A 16,404-nucleotide genomic window follows, 5' to 3' on the forward strand; every position below is an offset into this window, starting at 1 on the left:
TGTAAATTTCATACCTATCGATGGTTAAATATATATATATATATATATATATATTTTTATTGTGATTGTCAACACAATCCACACAGAGAAAATTGTCTGCAGAAATTTCTCTGGTATGAACTACCAGAAATTCACAGAGAAATTTAACTTGTATCGTCCAAAGGGGATGCCTATATGATCATGTAATCTATAATACTTTGTGTTGGTACAAAACAATCACCAAACTCAACAAAACACAAAGCACACAGTAATTTTATCTGCCACTGGAAAATTTCACTGAATGAATTTCAAATTTCAAAACACAATGCCCAGATAGTTTTCTCTAATAGTGGAAAACTTCTCTGGATGAAATTGACGGATTCGAATGGTGACAGAAAATGGAATTTTTGAGTTATGAATTTCTCTAGGTTGAGTGATTTGGAGAGGAGGAATTTCTCTGAGTTGGTGAGGAAAATTTCTCTGGCTTTGACAAAAATTTCTGAGTTGAAGTGAGTCCAGAGAAATTCTTCCCTGGTCCAGAGAAATTCTCAACTCAGAGAAATTTCAAAAGAGCTTAATTTTGTTTCTTGGTTGTACAATAATTTTTTATATGCTCTGTCTGGTGTGCACATTTCTTGAAATGACTGATATGAAGTTACCAGAAATTCACAGAGAAATTTAACTCATATCTCGCCAAAGAAGGTGCCTATATGATCATTTAATCTTTAATGCACTGTGTCAGTACAAAACAATTATCAAATTCAAAAAACACAATCCACACAGTACTTTTCTCTGCTATTGTCAAATTTATGTGGATGAATTTGAAGCTTCAAAACACTATACACAGAATTTTCTCTGCCATAGGAAAATTTCTCTGGATGAATTTGACAGGTATTACAAACCCACTGCCTATAGTATATATCAATAAACACAATGCACACTTTAACTGATATTGGAAAATTTCTCTGGATGAATTTGATTGATATTATTATATACACCGTCTAAAAAATACATTTCACATAACAAAATACATAAAGTAATCATCAAATGTATTATTCAATCAATAAAATGTATAATCCTCAACTATTTAACAAAGGTTTCTTGTATGTCCTCTTATTATGGTGACCAATACTCTCACAACGACTACACTTAATCACCCTTTTAAACTCTCCAGTAGAAGCAATTCTATTCTTCTTTGGCCTCCCAGTTGGTCTCTTGCTCAATGGAGGTAAAATCATAGCATCTTCAATGCTACACATAGGTTTTTCAACAGTTGGAATTGGGCCAATCGAAAACGAGTATGCTTGATGATACATATCAGCATGAAAAAATGGTTCAACAAATGAATTCAAATTCTTTCCACTCCTAGAAATTGCAGCAACAGCATGTTGACATGGATACCCATTTATTTCCCATTTTCGACATGAACAAGTTCTCAACCCAAGATCAACCATAACCGAAGGAAAACAGTGCACTTTAAAGACATTATCGGATGATAAACTCACATCCCATGTCCTCCCATCCAAAAAAGACTTCTCCAACACACTATCCATACGAGGACATAGAACTTTATTCCATTTACTAGAGAGCTGCCTCCTATTAGACCTCATATTCATGATTTGCAACCGTATCATGTCCACCAAATTTGTTATTGGCAAGTGCCGAGCTTTTCGTATCCATGAATTGAATGACTCAGCAACATTTGAATACATCTCACCATAACGTTTCCCCGCAAAATATGCATCACTCCAATTTTCATATGGTAAACTTCTCAAGAAAACACTCACAATGTCTCCTCCCTCACTTTTTAATTCGTTTAACTTGAAATGAAATGATGCCTTTGTTGGAGCATATGCACATTCTGAAAACTTGGACACAATCATCTCCCTAACCAAATTTGTGTTTTCACATGACAACTTATCCCTCAAATTTCTCTTTAGATGTTCAAGACAAAATCCATGAAAGCAGTTAGGGAAAAACCTAGAAATTCCCTCCACTATACCATAATGTTGATCTGATATGAAAATTATCACCCTTTCTGATCCCAATACTCCACATAAATGTTCAAGAAACCAACACCAATTGTCTTTATTCTCAGCATCAACAATAGCAAAAGCTACAGGAAAAAAACCTACAAAACAAATAGGAACAAGCATATTAGATATACATATGCAAAGAAAAATAGAACAATAAACAACCAGAGAAGTTTGACACTACCAACATCCAGAGAAAATTCACTTAGTGCCCAACTCCAGAGAAAATTCATACATTGGCAACATCCAGAGAAAATTGACTTAGTGACCAACTATAGAGAAAATTCACACAATCATAATATCCAGAGAAAATTCACTTAGTGACCACCTACAGATACAATTCACACAATGACAACATCCAGAGAAAATTCACACACTGACCAAAATCCAGTGAAAATTCTCACAGTGGCCACAACCATAAAAAATCCACACAGTGGCCAAAACCAGAGAAAATTCAAAGTGTCAGAGAAAAATCACATTCACTCAATTCCTACATGTATAGAAAATTCACATACTTAGATAAAATTAGATATATTTACAATTACCTTCATTCCCATCTTTCCCTGTTGCAGCAAGCATAACTCCTTTGTATCGTCCTTTCAAAAATGTTCCATCAAGAAAAAGTAATGACCGACAATATTTGAAACCAGCAATGCATGCATGAAAAGCCACAAACACTCTTTTGAAATGCTTGTTATCTTCAAAGTCTAACTCAAAACGACTACCTGGATTGTTCTTCAATGCCTCATCAAAATACCACCGTAATTGATCAAATGACAAATAAGAATCCCCATATGTACTACATTTTGCTTTTTCAACACCCAACCAACCACAGTTATAACTGATTGAGACCCCATACTTGTCTTTTATTTCTTTGACAACATCCACTGGACGAGTTAAAGGTTTTGCACTTACCTCTTCAAGTATCAGCCCAGAAACTAAGCTGGAAGTCATCCTAGCATGTTTACTCGTACGAACCGCCACACCACACGTATGTTCATTGTTCAAAGTCCTTATGTAGAAGAACCCATTTGTTTTTTCAACTGAAGCATGCACACGCCACATACATCCCCTTGATTCCTTATATGCACATTTTGCCATAACTCTCAGCTTGTCATTTTTAACATACGTAAACTGAAAACCAACCTCAATAGCATACTTGCATAAAAAAGTACGGAACTCAACCACACCACCCTCAAACTTTTGTCCAACACTCGTAATATTATTTCGCCAACCAGCTGACAATAACACATTTTCTTGGTGAGAACAAAACTTAGAGAGTGAATTCCTTTTAATATCCACCAGCCTATCACACTCACCATCCACAACATCTACCCAATTAAGGGAAAGTCTACAGTACATTTTGTTTTAAAAATGTATGGTACATAGAAAATCAATGGCTCAGATTGAGCTACATCATTAAAAGTGACCTGGTAAGCAGGTCACTTTTTATAGTTATGAACCAAAATCATATTTGTTCATAACTAGAATCAAATTAATCATAACTTAGTTATGAGCTCTCATCATTTATCTCATAACCATATCTCATAACCAACACCATTTTGTTGATAACCAATATCACATATTTCATAACTACAATCACATATCTTATAACTACATCTCATAACCAATATCCTTTAGCTCATAATCACACCACTTTGATCATAACCACTATCACATATCTCATAACTATTAATCACATATCTCATAACTACTACTCATATAGCTCATAAGCACATCTTCTAACTAATCCCCCTTTGACTCATAACCAACATTACATATCTCATAATCAACACCCTTTTGCTCATAACTACATCACTTTGATCATAACCAATATCACATATCTTATAACTAATAACCACATATCTCATAACCAAACACCCTTTTGACTCATAACTACATCACTTTGCTCATAACCAAAATCACATATCTCATAATCAACAATCATATATCTCATAACCATTACCCACATATCTCATAACCAACACTCTTTGGCTCATAACTAACATCACATATATCATAACTACTAATCACATATCTCATAACACCCTTTGGCTCATAGTCACACCACTTTGATCATAATTAACATCACATATCTCATAACCATTAGTCATATATCTCATAATCAATACTCTTTGGCTCATAACCATACCACTTTGCTTATAACCACTAATCACATATCTCATAACCAACATTTTTTGGCTCATAACCACACCACTTTACTCATAACCACTAATCACATATCTCATAACCAACATTCTTTGGCTCATAACCACACCACTTTACTCATAACCACTAATCACATATCTCATAACCACATCTCATAACCAATACCTTTTGGCTCGTAACCATACCATTTTGATGATAACCACCATCACATATCTCATAACCACATCTTATAACTAACATCATTTTCACCCATAACCCCTAACTTTGATCATAACCAACTCAAAACCACTAACCACATATCTCTATTTTAGATTTATTTTAGTCATAGTATCTACTAAATACAATAAAAAGGGTAATATACAAACAATATACATTTTAAAATATTTATATACACATAGACATACATATAAATAATTTGACTAAATTTTAATAAAAAATGTGTTGAAAAATTTTATCTATGATTTGATTTTATTTATTTATACTAAATCATTGTGCTCTTAAATTTTTTTCCAAACTTTTCCTCTTTTATTTCCTCGTTCTATTTTCTTTCCCTCGATTTGTCCTAGTTGTGCCTCAGCTCTCTCTATTTCTTACTCAAACTCCTCTATTTCGCTCAAATTATCAAATGACCAACATTGATAGTTCTTTCTCATTGGATTTTTACTCTTTCAACCTCAATCATCTCTCTCTACTCCTGTGTCTCTGTACAAGATCCTTGAGCTCGTCATTGCTCTCTTTGTCTACTTCAACTATATTGATGGTGATATTTCTATATTTACTAAATGCATCTATCTCGAAACTCTAGTTCCTCCACATTAATGTCATGCATACACAAACCTTTGGCCCAAGTATTGATTCAAAAGGTTTTGTTGTTTTCAATTTGTACACACATATGTGTTCTATAACTGTTGGAAAATGATTTTGGGTATATATAACTAGTGGTGTGTGGTCGTTCAATGGGTGTGTAATAAAAATAAAAATTTTGATTGGAATATAATTTTAATTACTTGTAGGATACATGTTAGTTACAAGTGATAATTATGCGAGGTTATTTTGGATAAATAAAAAAAATTGTGACATTACACTAGGGGTGGCCATCGGCTCAATGGCTCGCTCAACCCAGGCCAATATTTTTAGGGTTTGAAAAAATTATTTTGCCTATAATACTAGGCTGGGCTAAAATTTTGCACCCATTTAATATTCGAGTAAAGCTGCAGGTAGAGTTACAACCATGTTCATTTATTTATATAAATAGTAATTATAATTTTATAACATTTTAATTATAAGACAAAGTAAAAATATATATAAGACAAAAAAAAAACATATATATACTTCTTTGTATGAATTAAATTAAAACACTTGTTAAAAATCCTTTTCATTTTACCATTTAATTTTGTTAAGATTCTGAATTCAATGATATATAAAAAGATTTAAATAATTTAATATACATTCAAGAAAATAATAGTTTATATTTATTGAATTAAGTGACCGGACTTGGAATTTGAACTTTTTTAGGATCGGGTTTGAGATGGTTAGATTAGTCTCGATGTCAGATTGAGTTTGGGATGACACATATCCTAACTATTCCTCTTTTTCTTTTCTTGTTCTATTTTATTTCTCTCGATTTGTCTTAGTTGTGCTTCAACTCTCTTTATTTCTCACTCAGACTCCTCTATTTTACTCAGATTATCGAATGATTAACACTGGTATTTTTTTCTCGCTGGATTCTTGCTCTCTCAACCTCGATCACCTTTCTCTACTCCTGTGTCTCTACACTAGGATCCTTGAGCTTGTCATTACTCTCTCTATCTGTTTCAACCTTATTGTGGTTGATGTTACAAAACTTTGTGACTTAATTACAATATTTGTGATTTTTAATAATTTTGAACAATCTTGTTACGCCAATTAGTGATATCATTATGTATTTTGTGTTTTATGTTATGAAATTTTGTGACTTGATTACAATATTTCTGGTTTCTAAAAATTTTAAATATTTTTGTTACACTAATTAGTGATGTGGTTATACATTTTGTGGTTGATGACTATAATAGACAAAAATAGACAATGATTTATATTAAAAACAAATAAAAAAATTAAGATTTAAATTGATAAATAAAAAATTAATAATTTATTTTATTATAATACTCAAATCATGATTTATTTTTTGTAATTGTTACTAGTAAAAAAATTTATCAATTTTATCATAATTTTCCCTCCAAATAATTTTTGTCAAAAAAATTGGAACAAACCCTCGAAATTTTGTCCAAACCAAAATTCCCTCCTATTTTTTTTGACAAACCCCTGGACCTTTTCTTCAGACCTAACATTTGGAGAAATTACGCTCTCTCTCTCTCCAATCGTCGCTGCTGCCCATTGCCACAGCTAGCGATCATCACCACATCCAGGTAAGTCCCACACCTTTCTCTCCTATTCTGTTTTATTTCGGACAACTGATTTTAACCCTCTAGGTGTCATTCTCTGTCAAGGGATCCTACACTTCCTGCCATCGTCTCCACTACCTTCGTCTCCACAGTTATCTCCAAATTAAACAATCTATTGGGTAACGCCCAACCCCCTGAAGCGACGACAAAACCGTCTCCACCACCTTCGTCTCCACCGTCATCTCCAAATTAAACAATCTATTAGATAATGCCCAACCCCCTGAAGCGACGATGAAACCCTAGATGTATTTGAGCTCGATTACAAACTAGTTTGTATGTAGTTCATAATTGCCCAAAGCCCTTACTTTTACTGTATTATCTTCGATTTGTCTGTGCTGAGAGGAAATTTTCAAATTTAGGGTTTTCAAGCAGAGGATATGGAATTTTTTGTATGATTAAGTAAAAAAAATCGAAAACCCATCTTCATTCAGTCCCATTTCCTTTGAAGAAAGACTTGATTTTGTTTTTCCAGGTGTAATTTATGAGATTAGGTTGATTGTTTGTGTTATTTAATGTTTTTGTGGTTGAATCTATGTTGCTCTAGACTTGGTAGGTCCACTACACTACAAGAAAAGTAAGCTTAAAACACGGAAGCATTTGTAAAAGGGGAAAAAATATTGTTAATGTTTTCAAATTGTACCTAATTTGTTTTCTCATATGATGCACTAGATTGTAGATTTTGACTAGAATCTAGGCATTGGTATGTATCTATTATCTATCTTTTCTAATAAATTTAAGATTAGTTCTATTTCCCATTTTGTTGATAGAGATTGAATGCATTGTAAACAGGGAAGCGACCGCGTTATAAGGTAAAAGGGGTAAAAATATTATTAATGTTTTCAAATTGTACCTTATTTGTTTTCTCATATGATGCACTAGATTGTAGATTTTGACTAGAATCTAGGCATTGGCATGTATCTACTATCTATCTTTTCTAATAAATTTAAGATTAGTTCTATTTCCCGTTTTGTTGATGAGGAGTGAATGCATTGTAATTCAATGGCCAACTGGGTGCCACCAGTATCATATTGATCAGAATGATAGCTTTTTGAGTAAATGTTTTGAGCTGATTGTGTTTCCACAGGTAGATAGGGGATCAAACATTGGAAACTTGGGGTTGTAAAACATTCAAGCTCAAATAAGAATGGTGCTAGCATTTATGTTGGCATCCCTCATGCCTTGGGTTCATAACAAGCCATGTTTTTATCTGGTACTAGGTAGCTCCAATGTGGATGAAGGATTGCGTGGTTACCTAACAAAGGTATTTGATATAACAGATTTTTGGTTCTTGAGCAAACTACCATTTTGTATTGCTAACCTTGATTACACCAGTTATTTAATATATAAAAAAAAATAGTTTATATATGACTCCATCAGTTGGGTTACATATGGGAATAATTTGGGGATATTCTTCAATGGTTTACTCAATTCATTTTTCCATTGTGTTTGTTTAACTCATAATGGGTGTTGATAAATAACTTGGTTTTATGTTTTTCCACTGCATCTGGTTCCATCTTTCTTTCGTTAGTAGCCTTTATCTATAATTTACTTGTTTTCCTTATGAGAACTGCATTATTACTATTATTTACTTTTTTTTTTGTTCAATACTATTGTAGTCCAGCAGATATAACAATTGGAAGTATTAGTGAGCATGATCTTCGTACATTTCTGCGATGGGCTGCCACCCATCTTGGATATGCATCTTTAGCAGAAATTGAGGCTGCTCCCCCCACTGCTGAATTGGAGCCTATACAGTCCAACTACAGCCAGGTATTGAATTAAGCACATTTCTATATTCTTGTCCTTGATATTTTGTTCTTCTTGTATGTGTATTTCTTCTGTTGTCAAATTTTATTTCATTAATGCATTGATGTTCTTGATGTTGACGGCATGCAAAACTTCTTTCAAGTTTACATTTTTGTTGGTTATCATCTGGAATCAAAAGAAGTTCCTAGAATTATGTAGGTCAAAATCTGAGCTACATTTTTTTTTTGGGGTGTGGAACAGCTGGGTAAAGTGGACATGGGAATGACATATGAGGAACTTTCAGTCTACAGAAGGTTGTGAAAGATTTTCCACTCCGGTCCTGTATCCATGTTCCAGGTTTGTTTTAAATTTCCTAATACTTAAGTAAGACCTCAAAATAGAAAGCATCATTATTTATAAGCTTCCATATATGAAATCATTCAAAGGATATATTTAGGTCATGCATGCATGAGTTTGACATATCAATGCATGTCGTAAATATAAGTTTGACATTAAAAAATATAAATATTAGAAAAATTCGTTGTAAATAGAAGTCTTGGTATATCTCAAGCGTGAAACTTTTTGACATTCAACTTTCAGAAGATTAAGTGAGCTTGTTTCATTATGCATGATTAAATATATAAGGTTGTTGGCTTTAAATTTGTTCATATTTTTTTTATTTGTTACGATTTCATCTTCTTTTAGAATTTCTGCTATAAATGGGGTGCAAAACTGACTCCATCAGAGGTGGCTGATAAAGTGAAGCACTATGGCAAGATAAGTGGAAGAAGTCGAGGGTTTGGCTTTGTGACGAGGAGGTTGTTTTTCTGTCCTTTTAATTTTTTTTTTAAAAATAATCTCTAGCATGATGTTCACATTTTGATTTGGGTTTAATTTGATTTGATTGTAGAAGTAAGCAAAGCAGGGCCTCTGGTTGAGTATGAGCGTAGAATTGCCGCGAATGATCTTGTGGATGGGGATAGTAGTCAGGTTATATTGCAATCAATTCACTCTTCATGTTTGATTATAAGGTTCAAAGGAAAAGCTAGTAGTTTGTATGTCTTTTCCAAATTTTCTCCAACCTAGAAGGTTAAGTTTCTCATATTCGATCGGAATTTTAGGTGAAGTAGCTGTGTATCAATTAGTTATCATGAGCATACCACTACCTTTTGGTGTACCATTCTGGATTTATAATTTATAAACATTAATTTGTCAATTGTTGTGGATTTACATATAGGAGTCTTTAATACAATTAAAAAAAAAAATAGTTAAACATTTTATCAATTTATACAATATATTCTTTAAGAAATTTAAAGAAAAATTAATGTTAAATAGTTTCTTCTAGAATGTATACATGTGGCTGTTATTACCAAAAATATAATTAGAAAATAGTTAGGAACACTCTTATAAAATTTCACATCACTCAACTCTTAACTTTTGTTTAATTGGTTGTTGAGTTTTTGAATATGGGTTAAATTTATCTAACGAATATTGCTTCAATAGTGTACTAACATGCCATTTCAACTTAATGTTTCTAGGATGATTTCTTACCAAGAATGTCAACCCCTTGGAACATATATTTAAATTTCTCTTCAGGTGAGTTGTGTTCCTTTTATACGATGACTTTGAGAAGCCTTTAAATCTTTGTTTTACTTTTACTATTGTCTCTTTAACTTGGCCTTAATTCTTTGGACACATGGTTAGAGATTTAGACAAAAACATGTGAGAAAAAAGGCAAAAACGGGCCGTTTGGGGGGCGAAAATTGGAAGCAGCCTTGAGATCACCATGGTCACCTCAGCCTAGATTAAACAAACTTGTGAGAGCAAGTGGTGTGTCACTAGGAAGCACAGTTAGAGAATTAGAGACAAAAATGTGAGGAAAAAAATATGACAAGTATCATTTTAATTTTTACCTTTACTTTCTTGTTCATGTTACCTAGCTACTTTCCATAGATCTTTTTTTTTTTGGGGTCCAATTTTACAATCATTTGATGTGCAAATATTTTCATAAAAACATTACCTGACATTTTTTTTATCTTTTTTTTTTTTGGTACAGATGGATGAACTCGTGCAACAAGCTGAAATTGTATAGGACTAGTTGGCATTTGTTTCGTTTTTTGAAAGATTATATATTTTTGGATGTGTATGAAAAATATTTGGGTAGACCATTAAATAAATGCGTATGGATAAAAATTTAAAACATAATAACAAGTACTTGTTATGTTTTAAATTTTTAAGCTGGATGGATGTGAATTGGATGATTATATAGATTACGTGACATTTTGGATTGGACGATTATGTAATTTTGAATTACTTCTAGATGAAAACTTAAAATAGTTGATGATTTTAATTAAAAAGGTTTAAGAATTGGATGATTTATATATTTTGTTGGATGTTCATGATTCAATTGATTTTGTTGGTTTGAATTATTCTTGCAACTTAGAGGTTATATTGAATGGATTGAATGAATTATTATATTTTGATAAACAAAAAGGATTGAATTGGCGATCAAAAATTGGTTTTGTTTTTTCTCTTTTGGTGACTAAGTGATTAGTCGGGAATAAAAAATTTTAGAATCCAAAACTTGTATACAAAAAAATAAAAAATAAAAAAATAAAAAAATAGAAGCCAAGTATGAAGGAGAAGATTAAGATTAGGTATAGGAAAACACACCACCAACCTTGGCCAACTATTATGTTTGCTCTATAATCCCTCTTTAAAATCAATAACTCTCCTTGGTAGCTTCCTTTGATATTCTAAAGCAAGAGTTCAAAACTCAAATCTAAAGGTATGTGATAAAACAAAGTAGACAAACACATTTGAGCAAAAGAAAGTACTATTTAAGTACTATATATATTTTCTGTTAGGCTTATTGTTTCTAGGGTAATTCTTTTAGTGAATAAACATAATGCCTGAGTCAAGTTTCCTCATTGAATCTTAAGAGGACATTTTTTTTTTCCATTCATAGTCATATGAGTTGGAAAAAGCCAGGAGTACTTTGGCAAGAGAGGTCCTGAATCACAAACCCACCTAACCTTGTACTTACCCACCTTGCTAGTATGTGTCCACACATGCAAGCTAGAATAACTATAGAACTCTTGAACAAAAATACTAGGGCTGGTGTACGTTTATGTCAAGGGGTACTACAACATTCTTATCTCTATCATCAACATGGAGACATGGGACAATGGAAAACTTAAAGCACCCATACAAATTTTAAAGCAAATATAAGCTTAGAAAAGCCATCCATTTAAAAAGAAAGTTTTAAATTAAAATTAGCTCCCATGGAACACTTTCATATGGCAAGCCATGATGAACAATCTTCAATTGCGAAAGAGAGAGAAAACTATACCAAAGTGAATAAGATTATGACAAACATAGCAGCTACGGAAAAAATTATATGTTCACCGTTAAAAAGTAAACAGAAACAATAGTACCTATCAATTTGTTTTCTTCTTAAAAAGTAACTAGCACAACAATGTATGCGTTTTTTTCTCTAGAAAGATAGTTATTAAGTAACAAAATATATAAATAAAGCACGATTAGAATGTACCATACAACATTGATTGCTTGGAGATTTCGGGAAATCCAGAAGGCACATTTCAAAAAAAGGCCATATGCTTTCAACGTTCAATGCATACAAAATACTATTTTAAAATGGAATCCAAAAGGCTTTGTCTAAAAATTAAAATAAAACATTTCTACAACTTACACTAGAATGTTGAATTGGAGCACAAATTCCCATTAGTCCACATCCAAGATGCTCTATACCATCTTCAAATAATTGGACTATGTTATAAGTCAATTTTTACCTTGTTCTTTCAATAATCAAACAATAGCAACATGTTTTTTGTAAGAAAAAAGTACAAAATCTGCAATAGCACAAATGAATAGAACATGCAAGTGATGCAGACATATTTTCCAAAACCATAATTAATTTTTTTTTTCTTGCATACCTATTGAAAGGTTTTAATTTGCAACTGCAATCACTGCCAAACTTCCAAAGCATGGGTAAGTTCTGTCAATGGCCTATTGGCATAATTGATGAGTCATAGGTACTAACATTTCAATAAGAATAGTTGAAAACAAAAGAAATAAAAAATGGCATACTACTACAAAAGTTGCTATTTAAAAGCAACTTTAACTTAGAAGTCAAGAGAGAAGGTCAAATAATGTTTCCCTGAAGAGTAGGTAACACAAAACCATTTACTAAGGGCTATTAGTCTTGGGTCCTCCAGGTACCACTCCTCATTTCCCCATTATGCTACCTAATTAGACTCTGTAGATTCACCGTAAATCTAAAATTGGTAAAAAAAAATTAATACAAGAGATATAATTACTAATTTATTAAATATATGATTTCAAGGTCTAAAGATCGATACAAACAATCAAGAAAACTAATGGGTATAAGGGTAGATTATATGTATGCATATATACATACCTATATGCATATGATATGCTATCTCTATGTGTGTATATATATATAAACAATGCCCAAATAGTACACATTAATATGTGTTGGGGAAGGAAAAGATTGGGTACACACCTAACGTTTGACATAGTACACAGAGTGGCTGCCTCGAGACTTAAACTCATAACTTCAAGGTTATTAGGCTAAGATTTTTACCATTGAACCAATGGTCACCCCTGTGTGTGTGCGCACATACATATATATATATATGTATATCTTAAATATACAAATATGAGAAAGTAACATTTCTCATACGAAAGTAAGTTTTCAGTAAACCAAAAAATAGGTAAACAAGAAGTATTATCATTGAATCTGTAAACAATGTTCAAGATTATCATTATCAAAGGGTTCAATAAAATCACAATACACATGCACACAATGAAATGATTTTCTAGATAATAATTTTTGAAGAATTCATCAAGAAAATTGGTTGCACCTGTCTTCAACTAGCCTAAGTTGAAAGAAAAGAATTCATCAAAAACAATTATTTATATTTTTTGGAAAATTTTGATAAAACTCTAATTTGAACAAGAGTGTTAAGATGAGTTGGGTTTTCCCATATCACACTAATCTTGCACACAACTTTCAAATCCAAAATTTCATATTAGGAAGTACTAAACAATCCAAGAAGGCTCTTTTGATTCCAACATATTAATCAGAAACTCAAACAAGGTCTACAATTTCTTACATATCTATTGGTTTTCATAACAAAATCATATGATCAAAACAAGACCCAGATAAATTATTCTATCAAACAACACCATTCAAGCTCGATCCACAGATCATTTTAAGATAAGTAAATACACCAATTAGATTATATTATTTTATTATAAATTTTCTTTTACACATTATTATGTTAAAATTAGTGTTTGTTTTATATGTCTAGATTTTTTATTTTACTTGTGTCTAATAAAAATTTGGATCTGCCAAACTTTAAAAAAAAAAAACTAAAACTTAAAAGTAATTTTGTAGCTTAAAAACAGAGAAAATTTATTTTATATAAAAATTTACATTGTAAAAAAAACTCGTTTAGATTTTTCTCTTTAGGTGCACTTTTAGATTTTCTCAAAAAAGCTTGAGTTGGGTCGCCTATGTGTTTAATCAGCATGTAGACGTATAATGCAATAGCAAAGAGAAAGCAATTAAACAAATGCCAATATGATTGAGAACAGATGTTAATTTTGAATGTGAACAAAACTTAATATCATCAGCTATTCACTTTTTAGGGTTAGGGTTTTGAAATCAAAGCCCTATCTTGGGTGGTTACAGATGTTAATTTTGACTGAGAACAAACCTTAATATTAGATATTCAATAAGGGTTAGGGTTTTGAAATCAAAGCCCCAATGGCACAGCTATCTTGGGTGGCTGTAAATAGGAACATACTTGACCTATAGAAGAGAGCTCTCGTAAATATTCAATTCGACTAGAAGGGAAAATATTTGTTGACAAACCCATAGTGGAGACGTGAACATAGTGATGGCTTGTGAAGAAGATTTCGACAACGGTGGCGTGGATCGCCGACGGGGCTAGTGGTCTTTGGCCATCACGGAAGCTTCGGCTATGGTGGAAGAGAAGAGAAAGGTGAAGAGCAAGAGAGAGAGGCCAATCGTTCTTCTCTCGCTATGGTGGAAGAGAAGAGAAAGGTGAAGAACGGTGGCCCCGACGCTTGACCGTTGGACTTCGACAATCGCTGCAGCTTCGGCTATGGTGGAAGAGAGGAGGGAGGAGAAGAGAAGAGCAAGAGCACGAACCAGAGCAAGAGAGGGAGGCAACTGACTTGGGACCCTTGGACTTCTGATTTACTTTGCTTGTTTGGCAACCGGTTACACCGGTTGTCAATTCAAAATTAAATTATTAAACTAATTTAGTTATATGATAGTTTTGAGATAATATGGAATATATAAATAACTAAATATAACTAAGTTATGAGTTAATATGAGAATAGTTATGATTTATATGATATTAGTTATGATATCAAATCACATAATCTCATAACTGATGTATGGTACATCCAAATGTACCATAGCATCACCACCCAATTAAACCCCACTTCATCCTTTTCATTAGAAGTACTACATCTAGTAACTGAAACATCAATTATATCAACACCGCGTGCACAAACAACCCTCAATATATTCAGAAAATCAATATTATTTCGAACCATACAATTCGGATGGCCCACAATAGAATATGAAATACACATAGTCTCAGGTTTCAAATTCTCCCATGTTTTACACAAAATGCCAACCAATTCCTCAAAATTCAATTCGCATGAAACATTAATGACAATAGTATCATTCCCATATTTACACAGCAACAACACTGCACTGTCCATTGAAACTGAAAGAAAAAACAAGAAAAATAATTTGTTTAACATAAAAACACTTCACAAGAACAACATAAAAGTCCAGAGAAATTTCTAAAAATTATAATTTTCTCTGGACTTAAAATAAAAGTCCAAAGACATCTACAAACTTATATTCACCTTCAATATGAGAAAAAATAAAATCACAGAAACTTAATGAATCTAGAGAGAATCACAGAGAAATTCACTGCTAACTATTAAACACAATCATAGAAAAAAATCACACAAAATATCTGTTATGAAATTATAGGTTTCTATGTGATTTTCACCTCACTACAAGCTAACAATTTTCTATTCGTCATTCTGCAATATTGCACTCATAGAAAAATCCAGAGAAATTTACAAACTTATATACACCTTCAAGATAACAAAAAAACACTGCATTGTCCATCTAAACTGAAAGAAAAAACACAAAAAATAACTTTTCCTTAGAGAAACAAAAACTTCTATTCATCTTCTACAAACATATAATTTTCTTTGAACTACAAACTCAAAGTGAGTAACAAACTTATAATTTTCTCTGAACTACAAATAAAAGTCTAGAGAAATTTATGAACTTACATTCACTTTCTTAGATTCTATCTGCATTAGAAACTTCTCATAATATGTCCATATGCACTTATAATTTTCTCTGTGATTTTCATTGGATTATAATAACAAACTTATAGTTTTCTCTGGACTATACCAACAAAAGTGCAGAAAATGAAATTTCTCTGGTTTGAAAAAATATAGAACAAAACATATCATTGATTAACATGTTGATAAAAAACAGAGCACGAAAAATGAACTCTAAACATCAAAATCAACTACACTGTCAACACTCTTTGAAATTGATCAAAAAACAAAGAATGAAAAATTATTTCCAAAAATAAAAATCAACTCTATCAAGCTGGCCTCTCTCTAAAAAAAAATTCAAAACAAAAATCAACATCCATGTGGAATCTAAATCAAACCTGATTCAACTCCACTCAAAAACCTACACGATTAACACACTGTCAACACTCTTTGAAATTGATAAAAAAAACAGAGAATCAAAAATTAATTCTAAAAATAAAAATCAACTCTATCAAGCTGGCCTCTCTCTAAACAAAAATTCAAAACAAAAATCAAAATGCATGTGGAATCTCCATCGAAAACAAACCTGATTCAACTCCACTGAAAATCTACGCGATCAACACACTGTAACACCATTGAAATCT

The 16,404-nt window shown here is 32.1% G+C and overlaps 1 long non-coding RNA gene across 1 annotated transcript; it reads left to right on the forward strand.

The window, feature by feature from the left end:
* Nucleotides 1-8,617: 8,617 nt before the first annotated feature.
* On the forward strand, nt 8,618-9,964 carry LOC145797326 (uncharacterized). The gene is made up of 4 exons (XR_014338714.1): nt 8,618-8,725; nt 9,074-9,186; nt 9,279-9,358; nt 9,907-9,964. It is a non-coding gene; the product is annotated as an uncharacterized LOC145797326 (long non-coding RNA).
* The last annotated feature ends 6,440 nt before the right edge of the window (nt 9,965-16,404 follow it).

Source organism: Camellia sinensis, chromosome 8 (assembly GCF_055761805.1).
Source record: "Camellia sinensis isolate YWXY chromosome 8, ASM5576180v1, whole genome shotgun sequence".
In the NCBI taxonomy this organism is placed as follows: domain Eukaryota; kingdom Viridiplantae; phylum Streptophyta; class Magnoliopsida; order Ericales; family Theaceae; genus Camellia; species Camellia sinensis.